A 12,520-nucleotide genomic window follows, 5' to 3' on the forward strand; every position below is an offset into this window, starting at 1 on the left:
CCCCCCCGCCCGCCGGCAGCGCGCCGCCGGTGTCCGCCACCGGCGCGGTGGTGCGGGCAGCGTCCCGCCGGGGCCCTCCCGTCCCCGGGACCTCCCCGCCGCCGGTGCCCTGGGCACCCGAAACGTGTGTTGGGATCGTCTTCCCTTTGGGGGTTTTCCATCCCTAAATAACCGCGCCGGTGTCCCCTGCGTAAGAGTCCCGCAAAGGTCTCCCAGAGCTCCAACAAAGGGTGCAGGTGTTCCCTCGCCAACTCACCTAGCTGCCGCGGATCGGCTTCCCGACGCTTTCCTAACCAAAGGGCAGGTTTGGCCAAGGAGAAGCAGCAGATCAGGTAATTTAAGAGCAGCACGGAAAGCCAAAAGGCGCTGGATTTACCCAGCTGGTGGTGCAGGTCTCCCATGCCGAAACGGTGGGAGCACAGGTGATATGCGAGGGAAGCAGTGCTTCAGTTGACTTCCAGAAATGCTTCAGGAGGTCAGACAAGCAAATCTGCAGTATGAGTCTTGCCATGGCCTTGTATTAGTCAGGTGAAAATAGTCTGACCCTTTGACACCAGAGTCTTAGAAGGAGTCAAAGTAATTCTTCCGTTTTCACCAGATGTTTTAGAGCTCAGGAACATAACTGGACTTAAGGAGATCTGCTTGAAGTAAGATTAGCCAAGATTAAAATAATCTTGGTAAAGTCATAAAATTTTCCAGTGATTATCTTAAAAAGGGATCTTTTATTATGTGTTCACTAATGATCTTGGACCTCTCAATGGACTGCTTTGGATAATTGTATAAGGCAAGTGAGTTGACATAACTCTTGTTTTTGAAAACTGGAAATTACTTTGGACTCCTTCAGCAGATGCTCTGTCTTCTGAAGCTGTTACACTTTGCTGTATCTTGGCAGTTACTGCTGAGATAATAGGCCATAGCAGGTTTTTTGAAGATAAGCAGTTTATTAAGCGGTGAAGTTTCTGTAATCTGTTCTTCTAGACACAACGTGGGATTTTCTGTGCGTGGAAAAATCTTCAGGAATTTATTTGTATACCTCTGAAGAAAATGTCAGGCAGTAGACATTTTGCATCAAAACCGGTCAAATTACTTTTCCTGCTGAGGAAAGAACTGTGAACAGACATTCAAAGGGACAGTCTCAAGGAAAAGAAAATGTGGTTGTATTACTGTGTAGGACAGTGACCATCTTCAGATGCTTATTTTGGGGTGACAACTGAAATGTTGTAGCCCTGGTGTGTGTGTGCTGTGTCAATCAACTTACTTGTGTGCTGTAATGCATCATGCTGTCCTTTCTCATGAGCCTAAAGGCTTTTGCTCTGAGACTTTTGAGCTGAACCCTTGTATCTACTTCCATTCACATGGGAGGTCTAATTCAGAAGTCTCTTTAGCTGGTTGTTGTACCACTAAAGGAATTGCAAGAGTTTACAGTCCTGCCCTTGATAAAGCAGCATTCTCTCTTGATTACCTGATATTGACCTAAGGAGGAAGTATCCATGACAGCCATCTCAGGAAATAATTCAGGCTTTGTTGAGAACAAATACAATTATATTAAGTAAACACTGTCAAAGACAAAATCTAAACAGAATATCTGATTAATGAGGAAATAATTCAGTCTTTGTTGAGAACAAATACAATTAAGTAAACACTGTCAAAGACAAAATCTAAACAGAATATCTGATTAATTAGCTAGATCAGCTGTTTACTTGCCTTTGTGATATATATGAGAGTAACACATGCTGCTTCATCATTTTCTGTGGAACATTATTGTTATTACTGAATTCATGTTTTGGGTTGGATTGCTTTCCACCTCTGAAACTGCTCAGGTAAGGGTTATGAATTAAACAGTAATGACTGTTGCCTACTAATAGTACTCTGGCATATTAGTGGGAAGCTGTCAGAGCCCAGGAATATGTCCGGAGGTTGGGACCTGCATTCCCTGCATCGTGTTAGGAAAGGCTGAGCTGAGCTTGTGTCTTGGAGTGTGCTCCCTGCAACACCTGGGAACAGTGTGTGCCTTGGTACAGCTTCAGCATAAAGGAAGTAGGAGTTTCATCCTAACTGCTTCTCAGAAATGCAGTGGTGTGCTCTTTGTTCAGTTGTAGGAATGTGTGTGTTTGCTCTGTTGTCAGTTGCCCAAAAGTTTGTTAAGCTAAAGATGACAGATAAATCTTTTTCCTGTACAACACTCTCCTCCCTTTTCTTGCGCTCCAAGCTCTAACCAACAAATATGAAATTCCTTGTCAGACAGTACCAGCCTAAAATAGAATTCAGCTTTTTTAGCTAACTTCAGGCAGTATCCTTTTCCTCTCTGCAGTGTAACCCTGGGCACTTTTTAATAACACCAAAGCATTAAAGATGCAAAGATGAAAAGATCTGCTGTGTTGTTCTTTTTTATGTTTATAACCTGCAATGTTTTCCTGCCCGCAGCAGCAGACAATAGGTAATAAAGAAAAATCTTTCAGTGTTATAAATATGTACCTTAAAAAAATATCCTTTCAAATACTGTGGGGTTTTTTTACTGATTTAAAAGATTTCAGAGGTCTTTCAGAAAGTAAAAATGATTAATGTACAGAGAGTTTTCAAAACAAAAATGAAAGTGGAGAAGTAGGAAGGAAATGAGAACAGAGTGGTGCTAACAGTATGACAGATAGTTGGAGATAGCGCCTCTCTTTCCAATAGAAGACTCACTGACGCATATGCAGAAGTTGGGAGGACAGAACTGTTCTCTGGGTAACCTCACTTAGAACTTCCTCCAAGAATCCATTTGAGGAAAAAGTGCTTGTGGGATTTGGAGTGAGAGATTAAGTATTCATTTGCATTATCAGAAATATCTAAAGACAAACTTAACTCTGATCCTTAAGAACTTTCAGTTTCCAATCTAAATCAAATCGAAACAATGAAAATATATCAAGGTCTGTTCTGAGAGTCTTAACTGCATATCTGCTTTTGTGTAAGTAATGATCCCTGCTATCTGATAGGGATTCCAAGGATGTGAGAAAAAAATTGGTAGAATCATTGATTTGATTACTATGTTGTGTCTTTTGGATGCTTTCTGATACCTTCTGGTCTTCTGGATCACGGGGTCACAGTTCTGAAGCTAGCAAGAAATAACTGAGAATCATCAAATCACAGAAGATGCTGATTTGGAAGGGACCCATCAGGATCATCAATTCTAGATCCTGGGCCTGTGCAGGACACATCAGGAGTCACACCATGTGCCAATCACACCACTGAGGCCATTCATGGTAACAAGATTGCTGTAGGGATCCCAGCTACAGTATTTGTTGTTCTCCAGCGAGATGTGTTGCTAATGATCAGCCTCAGAGGTACAGCCTTAAAGCTGCTGTTGTCAAGGAGTAGGTAGTACAGCAGGCAGAACCAATGGGCTGAAACTGTAAAGAAAGATTTGTTACTGAAAAGTTGAAAGCTTATTTAAAGGAGTAAGTGTCCTGTAGGTCAACTTAATCTCTCCAAATCTGACCAATTACAAATCACCCTATTAATTTGTCTGTATGAAGGACAGTAAGGAAAAGTGCCCAGTGTGTTCCTAGGGTCCAGATGGAGATTAGTAAGGTAGTAAAAGATTTGCTGGAAATGTGTGCCTGACCTTGCACAAGGCAGAAATATAGTGATGAGACTGCTGAACCCACAAAAGAAACTCCGTAGTCTGTCCTGTTCACAGGTGCAATGAGGAGAACTTCCTGAAAATTTGGCACCGGCTGCTTGGCCTTATATCTGGGAACCTGGTGCTTCAGATTTGAAGCATTACAGTAAATTCAGCATTTTCCATAGCCACTACACCTGAGCCACCAGTGGATTTGCCATATATTGAAGGCATTTAATTTTGTGTCTGTAAGTGACATGATTTTACTGGGATTTTGTTTAGGTCTTGTTTGTTTATCAGTAGTTCTCAGACTTTCTGGACCATGTTGCAAGGGCTTTTTCAAAGTGTGCATGAGTAGTTGGGCAACAACTGTCCCCTTCCTTGTCCCACCCCTGAAAGTGTGCATGTCTCGGGTACCAGATGTGCTTAACAGGAGCTCGTGAGGTCAGTCTCCCACCCTTAGACATTTATGCTCCCATTTCCCTGCCAGGACAGCTAACTGTCCTTGCTGCCAGATGTCACTGCAGCCATGCCAGAGTGAGGGAGGAGTGGTTGCCCTTGGATAGGGACAGGAGGCTTTGCTGAGTGCCCTGGTCGGGTGGCAATTCCAGCACATCCCTCTGGTTCAGGAAACCAGATGATGATTGCAGCTGGGGCTGTGGGCCTTCACAAACTGCCAAGTTTAAACATTACAATTCCCATATGGCCGATAGAAGATGGAGAATTTATGATGTGGAGGCAAGAGGTTTAGAAAAATAAGCAGAAATAAAAGCTGAATGGACATTTTCTGAGCTTTTTGGTGACACCCCTTCTTCCCCACTTTTAAGAACTGCTAATATCCTGTATACCTTGGCTTGATTGTCACTGAGATCTTAATGACAAGTTGCAGACTGAACTTCAAGTGTTATTGTGGTTTAAATTAGATTCTTTGTGTGGAAATCCCAAAGGAAATTGTTCACTTTCCCTTAAGGAGTAAGTGTGCTTAGAACAGAAACTGAGACACAGCAATTTGCAGTTGATATCATTACTGGAGGAAAGGCAGGAATTGAAATAAGATAAGAAATTGGATGTACAGGGGCAGTAGTGTTCAGTATTGAAGGGATGCGAGTTTTCTGAATTTAGTAAAAATGTGATCCATGGTGGCACCTAGGTGATTAAATGACAAAATAATCTCTCTCCAATTGTTATGTTTAGTTATCTATACTTAGGTCACTTTTTAAATTGGTTTGCCTTTCTGTAATTGAGTGACACCAACACAAAGGACACTGCATCAGTTCTGCTACTCTGGCATTATCTGAAAGCTGAACACAATCATTCATCAGCTGGGTTTGAAAAGCTCTATACAGGTGCAGGGCTAGATATAGCCACACTGCCTTCTGCAATCAGAGCTGTAAGGAGTCACCACTTCTTGTGTGACATTCACCAGAAATTAACACCTTGGCAAACTTTCTGTGCTCAACAAGTTTGGCTTGAAGACTGTGCACAGTGAGGTAGTGAGCTTGCTATAGCCCAAGTATTGCTGTTGTAGAAAGTAACCATCACTTCTGACAGTAATCTTCTGTATTGCTGGCAACAATAATAGGCAAAATGCTTTGAGATATTAAAGGAATTTTTTAAAATATGTGTTTCTATCTAAATTTGCTTTGAAAAAGCTTGTAAAAATCTATGACCCTTGGGAGGGTATAAAATCCCCAATCCCTATCATATTAAAAGGGAAATACTTTGACAAGTGCTTCCAGCTATGTTGCAGAATCAATGACCACAGAGCAAATAATGTGAAGAAATTGGGAAAAAAGAAAGCCTATATTTTACCTACAATTTAGTATGCATATATAAATTATATTAAAAATTTCTTGAACTCTCTTGTCATTCAAAAACCATTGTATTAAGTTAGGTAAAGAACTCATTATCTCAAGACTGTTAATTATGTATATGTCTCTTCCTCTTCAAAGGGCAGATTTGCACCATTTTTATGTATGTGACAAGATTCCTTTTGTCCTGTTTTAGCCCCAGGTGTTACCATTTGTGAATAATGTAAAAGAACTGAACAGCTGAAAAAATCAAAGATCTTAAGCTAAGACTGGCATTTGCTTTTCAAGAATCCCATTGCAGGAGAAGAGTGATCTAGGGTATCCAGGGAACATTTGGCAGCATCCTCAGCATAGGATTGAAAGGTGACTCTGCACACTTAGGTAAGATCATGCAACAAAAACGTAGCAGTTGTATCTGTTTTGGGGATCACACAGGTAAAACTATTCATCTGTTGCAATACCTAATTAATAAAGTGTGAGTAGAAATTGGAATTAACACCATCGATTGGGTAGTCTGTAATTTGTGGTTTTGGGAGAAAAAAAAACAAAGTAGAAGTGGTAATTTGTGCTGCTTAGGGGCCGAGTAGTGGGGCATTGAAAATAACACGTAATAAATTCCTCTTTTAAATGAAATTCTAGGTAATAGTTAAGTCTCAGTTTTAAAGCTAGTGAGTATGGATGGCGAAGCTGAAGTAGTAGAAATTCTGATGCTAGTAAATTTCATTATTGCAAAAGACTCATTGGGTCATCAGGATGACAGCATTGCCCAGAAGTAGATACGTAGATTTTTCTCCACATGGCCAAGCAGTATTCACCTTCCCTAACCCAAGCTCAGCAAAGGTAAAATTGCTTGTATTGAGCTGACGTTCTCTAATCAAAAATGACAGCGTCTTTGTCCTATTTTTGTCAGATATTAAATCAGCATTACGGGAGACTGCCAAGTGGAAGCAGGGCAGGATAAGCTATTACAATAATAGGTTTGACTTCTACCTTGGGGGGGGGGGCTGGGAGGATGCTTTTTACAGTAACTAGGCCATATAATCTGAGAGGACTTTAAGTCTGGCAACAGTTACATTTAATTACTAGATTTATTCTGTAAGCATGGAAAACAAATGTCTGCTCTGGACGATTAGTTTAAAATTAGCAACATTAGAATTAGCAACATACTCTGTGATTCTTTACTGAGTATTCTGAGTTGGAAGGGGCACACGAGGATGATCAGGTCCAACTCCCAGCCCTGCACAGCGCTATCCCTGAAAGTCACACCATGTGTCCGAGAGCGTTGTCCAAACTCTTCTTGAACTGTCAGGCTTGGTGCTGTGACCACTCCTCAGGGGAGCCTGTTCCAGCCACCCTCTGGGGGAAGAACCTCTTCCTGATAGCCAGCCTAAACCTTCCCTGACACAGCACGAGGCCATTCCCTCAGGTCCTGTCACCACTGGTGCTTTCCAGCTGTGTGATGGATGTTTTGTCCAGATGGATGCTGAGATGGTATCAAAAGCTTTAGTAAAATCCTAAAAGATTACATTGACTAACTTGATCATCTTGATCATCTACTTGGGTTACCTTGTCATAAAAGGAAATCAGATTTGGTAAGCAGGATTTCCCCCATGAAGTCGTGCTGGCTGTGACCAATGACTGTGCTGTCTTTCAGGTAACTGTGTTGTTTTTCAGTACCTCCCAGAATAACCTCCACAACTTTACCAGTCACTGAAATGAGACGGACAGGCCTGTGGCCTGTGTTTTTAGGGTCCTCCTTCATGGCCTTTTTGAAAATTGGAACATTGTTAACCAACTTCTAGTCAGCTGGGATATCTACAGATTCCCAAGACCTTTCAAAAATCACCTAGAGAGGCTTTGTGATGACATTCTTGGATAAGAAATCCCATCAGGCTCCATAAATTTATATGGATCCAGGTGGAGCAGCAGATTCCTCAGATCTTCAGGGTCAACTGGCAGTTTAATGTTTTCACAGCCAGGGTAGTCCATCTCTGTTGAAGACAGAGGCAAAGAAAGCAAACATCTCCACCTTGTCAGTATCCCTGACTGTGCAGTCAGCATGCTTCTCCTGTAACAGGCTGATGTCATTTCTGCATTGCCTTTTGACAGTATAATTCATTTTACTGTCCCTCACAATTCTGGTCAGCTCCAACTCCAGTAGAGCTCATGCTGGTCAAAAGGCCACCTCCTCCATCAGTTTTCTTTGATATTTTTGTGAATCAAAGGGAATTTATCTTGCCTGAATCGGTCTTTAGCAGTGCACCTCTGCCTCACAGTCATTAGATTAGACAGAGTTTTGCTGGGTGAGGTTCCCCCAGTACTGAGTGCAGTGTGTGGAGGAAGGGAGATGTCCCCAGCAAAGGAGAGTAGTCAGCAGCCAGCAGCATGCATGTCCTCACAGCCTGTGCTGCTGTTTGGGCTTGGATTTGGGGCTTTTCTGGCTTCTCACTTCATACAGACTGTAGAAGAAAAAATTAAACGCGGTGGGTTTCTATAAACTGAAACGGTTTAAGATTGTGTTTTATGGCAGATTAGGATTTATCAGTTTAATTATAGCCTCCTCCTCCTCTGTGAAGGAGCTTGTGAGGAAGATACATGCTTTTGTGGAAGAAGTATTTTGTTGCTATTAGCTGTACAAAGATACGGAGGAGAAAGCTAATACTTGTATTCTACCTTTGTTTTTCAAACAAGCATCCTTGTTGTGTTTCCCTTGCTTGGGATCAAATAGTTTTGAAATGTTTGCTTATTCATTGGAATATCATTTGAATTGGCAGTTCTTAAATTTGAAAAAAACCCATAACAGTGTAAGCTGTTTTTGAAATAGTTTGCTGCTTTCCTTCCAGGTGCATTTTATAGCACAAAATTCCTATTTTCTGAAAATCCATGTATTTCCCATGTGGAAGCAAAATAATTTTCTTACCAGGCTGCATACAGGCATTATTACTGAAACCAAAATGACAGCTTTTGTAATTAAGAGATGATGGTTTAAAAGAATTGTATTAATCAGGAATTAAGCCTGTTTCTCCCTGCATAAGCATGTCTCTTTACAAGGGACAAAATTGCTCTTTTATTTTTTCTCTCTATTAAAATAAACTAATTGCTTGCTGCTCTATGGTGGCCTGTACTTATTTTAAGTTTCTCTTACAGTGTTTTCTTGAATCCCTTATTCTAATCCTTGAATGTGGTAACATTTTTTAGTATTGCTCTTGCTTTCCTAGGCTACAGTGTATTTTCCTTTGACTTCCCTGGTGAATGTTCAGTTGCGCATAGCAGCAGTCAGCCCTGATGTGTGAACCTCTGAGTGGCAGGAGAGAACTGAAGGAAGGTAAAAGGTAAAAAAAGTGTACCGGTTTACATGTGGAAAACTTGCTTTACAGGTGACAGTCTCAAAATATAATTGTTAATGAAATTACAGCATGAGCAGATGGTGCTCAGCCCACAAAGTTTCGTACTTATTTTTGTTGTCTTTTAAGAAATTGGCAGCAGTTCTCAGCAAGAACTGTTCTGACTTGAGTTGATGTTTTTAATAAGGCAGAAAGGTATTATTTTAAATACTGTGTTTTAGAAAAAAAAAATACAATATTTTTAATGAAACCAAATATAGTCTTTTTCATATTCAAGCATTTTTGCCACAGTTTGGGGATTAAAATTTGCTTTGGTTTTAACCTGCAGTAAAACATTTTCTTTTTGAGCTTTAATAAATGAACAAAGGGCCAAAGCATAGCATTCCATTTTATTTCTCAGTTCCTGTCTTTATGGTTTTGAGATTTCGAGGCATTGTCTTTCTTTTGAGTTCTTTATTAAGAATTCTATCTATGGCAGATAATTATTTACCATTTTAAATTTTAAAAAGTAGCCAAGATACCTCCTTTAAAGAGTTCCAATTTTTTGCAATTGAGGAAAGAGGATCAAGAAAGAAAGCATTAAGATAATGGGGTCTTCAGAGGAAATTAATTGTTCTCTGCACACTTTAGTCTTGAAGCAAGTTTTGCTACACTCTCGGTTAAATAAGGCCTTGAAGTCAGCTCTTCAAGGTTTGTAATATATTGCTTTTATTGGACTGCTTCCCCTGCTCTGGCTCTGCTATTCCATCTCCCACAGTGTTATTCTAACATTTCAAAGTCTATGAGAAGCTTTAAACCGCAGCTATGAAATATATTGGTTTTTTTCTCACCCCTTCCATGTTTTCCACCCTTATTTCCCTCCCCTCTCTGCAGTATGTTCTGCCTCTGCAGAGCCAAGACCTGCAGTAGCGACAGCATGAGAACAGTGTCTCAGTAAACAGCAGAGACAGAAAGGTGCAGTAGGTGGGGTTTTGTTGTTTGCTTCTGTTGATGGAATATGAGATTCTAGCCATAGGAAATTTATCACTCCCTTCTAATCACAGAGTTCTTAGCCAAGAGCCCTCAAATGCAGAACAATGCTTCATGGGTTTCCTGTGCCTCAGCTCTTGTTGGTGAGCGGTTAGAATCTCCTGCTGACTTTTGGATAGTTTTTTTGGAGATCTTCAGCTCCAAATTCTGATATTTCAGTCAATGTAGGTAAGGTACTCCTACAGCATGAGATTAACCAAGTTAGTAAAGTAGTATTCTGGAGTACTCTCTGTAGAGGTGTTCCAGCCCTGGGTGCTGAAGTAAGATTTGAATAAGTTCCTTGGATGCATATGTGTGATCTTGGTGAGTCTTCTGTCCCTCATTGTGTTTACTTAAATACTTGCTTTTTTTTTTTTTAATGTAAACACTACAGGAATGTTTGGGCTAAGAAAGGCCAAGAAATATTAACCTGACAGTGGGGCTGTGAAGCTCTTTAAGCAGTTCCAGGCATAGTGTCATTCTTCAAATCATCTGAAAACCATCCTCAAGGAGAGCAGCTATCCATGAGGTTGGGATCAAGCCTGGGACAAGACTTTGATGCCAAGCTTGGGGTGAATGGTTACTCTGGGCCAGCTTTGGCAGTGGATGATGAGACTCTTGAGTGCTCATTGACAGAGCAGTGAGTAGGTGTGCAAAGTGTCAAAGTCATCACCATTATTTTGTGTAGAGAAACAGTGGAGGAGAAATCTCTGCAGATGCAGAGTTTCTGTCTTGGAGAGCAGGCTTACCTTTTGCATGAATAGGCACATCAGTCACCTCTCAGGGAGTTAACAAGTTTTGCTCCCATTATTATCTTCTACCAAGACTGGTGATGACAGGGGAGTTGTCAAGCTGTTGTGATAAAAGGGAGCAGACTGCCAGGATAGTTCATGTAGCTTTTAATCTTTGTGTATGCCTGAGGGGCCTTGGGAAAAGAGGATGGCAGGGAGCAGGCTGGATTAATTTTTCTGGATGAGATGGATATGTCCTGGGGGTTGGCCTACTTTAAAAATAATTAGAATTCTTTGAAATCTGTTGTCCTTGAGCACACTTCATCTGTCCTATGTCCCCTTTTCTCTAATTCTCATATGCCTAGATCTTGTGTTTGAGAGGTGCCTTGTGCCTCTTTGGGAGGCATTTGTTTTGGTAATATTTCCCAGGGGTGCATAATTTCTAAATCAAAGCTGACTGGTGTGTATGTGTGTGGTGAGGTGCACACAGGGACTGCAGGTAATCAGAGGTGCCCAGTTATGATTTTGCACTTAAGCCGAGAACAGAGAGGCTGCTCGACTCACAGTGAGGTGTGTGAGACACTGATGCTCAGTTCTTAACATTTATATTTACTGGAAACAAGGATGTGGTTTTCTTCTTTAAAATAAACTTTATGAAATAATCCTGCATGTTTGCATCAAGTGACAGAGGTATGGTTGGATCCTTACAAGAGCCTTGATGGTGATCGCTGATTGACCGCAGCCAGCACAATCCATGTTAATGTAGTGAGATGCATTGATCTTGCTTATATCTTGATTATTTCATCATCTTATTCCAATCTCATCCTCAGCTGAAGGATGAATACCTCATTTTACTCTATTTCTTTTCTTCCTGTTCATTCTGGTTTTTTTCATCATTCCCACTTTGTGGGAATTTGAGGGGTTAATTAGGCTTATTCTTGACCCCCTGTTCAACAGCTTAAGAATTTTCTTGCATTGCAGTAAGGTATTATTAAGTGACATGGATATCTGGAAGCAAGGAAGCGAGATAAATGGTCAGACTTCTCCTTTTGACTTTATAATAGTTGGGGCAATATATTTTCAATGGGTTTGTCACATGCTAAGGGTTTTATGTGAAAAGTAAGTTTTCATTTTAAACTCTACAATTCATGTCTACGATTAAAGAAGACTTCACAGCCTTAAACATTAAGCACCAAAGTTTTTACTGATAGATGTGGCCAGTTAGCATTGCTGCAAAGAAGGGGCTGTAAAGTTACTCCTGTAAAGGAGACTGAACAGGTTTTTGAACAGGTTTTATCTTGTATGATATTTGCAAGAATTTATTCTGTACTGATAACTTGTCAAAATACTGTTTGCAATCTAATCCCAGCAATCATAATTTTTCAAGAATGGCTTCACAGCTGTTAATTTCTAAGAAACAGACAGAACTTTTATCTATAATTTATCTAGCAACCATAATGTACTACTTTATGTTACCAAAGGCATAATGTTGCAGGCAGAATTCATTAGAATTTTTAGCTTTAAAAATATGCTTTAAAAATATATTTATTAGATTAAAAAGATAATCTTGACTCTGATGCCTTAACATGTTCATTGATGAGAATACTTTTGCATGTCAAAAATAATTATTTGGTTTTTTCCCCTTGTTTTATTCTCCAAGCTGAGATTTCTTTATTGCAGAGCAACATAGTTTTGTATATTTCCTAAAATGCATAGGCATTTATTTTAAAGCTGAGTATTACTGATGAGGAAGTTAAAATTTCTGATATTCTGTAAGTCACTTTGGCTTTACATGTGGAAACTTTTCAGCAGTGTATATTTAGTAGATCTATTCATAGCCTAACACCAAACCCCAACAGCTTTCCTGTGGGAAGTCCATTTTCTGCCCTACATGTATTTATTAATTCTGTCACTTCTTAATGTTCCTTAAATACTTTTATACTGTATGGTCTGTAGTAGTCAAAGAAACTTTAAACTACATGAAAAAGACCAGTTTTGGCAACTCAAATGTTTTATAACTGGTGC

At 40.2% G+C, this 12,520-nt stretch overlaps 1 protein-coding gene across 2 annotated transcripts in view; it reads left to right on the forward strand.

Moving 5' to 3' along the window:
• The window catches only part of GALNT7 (polypeptide N-acetylgalactosaminyltransferase 7), a 68,901-nt gene that overhangs the window by 197 nt on the left and 56,184 nt on the right, over window positions 1-12,520 (forward strand). The gene's annotated exons all lie outside the window — the stretch shown is intronic.

Source organism: Onychostruthus taczanowskii, unplaced genomic scaffold, assembly GCF_017590055.1.
Source record: "Onychostruthus taczanowskii isolate IOZ18803 unplaced genomic scaffold, ASM1759005v1 scaffold12, whole genome shotgun sequence".
NCBI lineage: Eukaryota > Metazoa > Chordata > Aves > Passeriformes > Passeridae > Onychostruthus > Onychostruthus taczanowskii.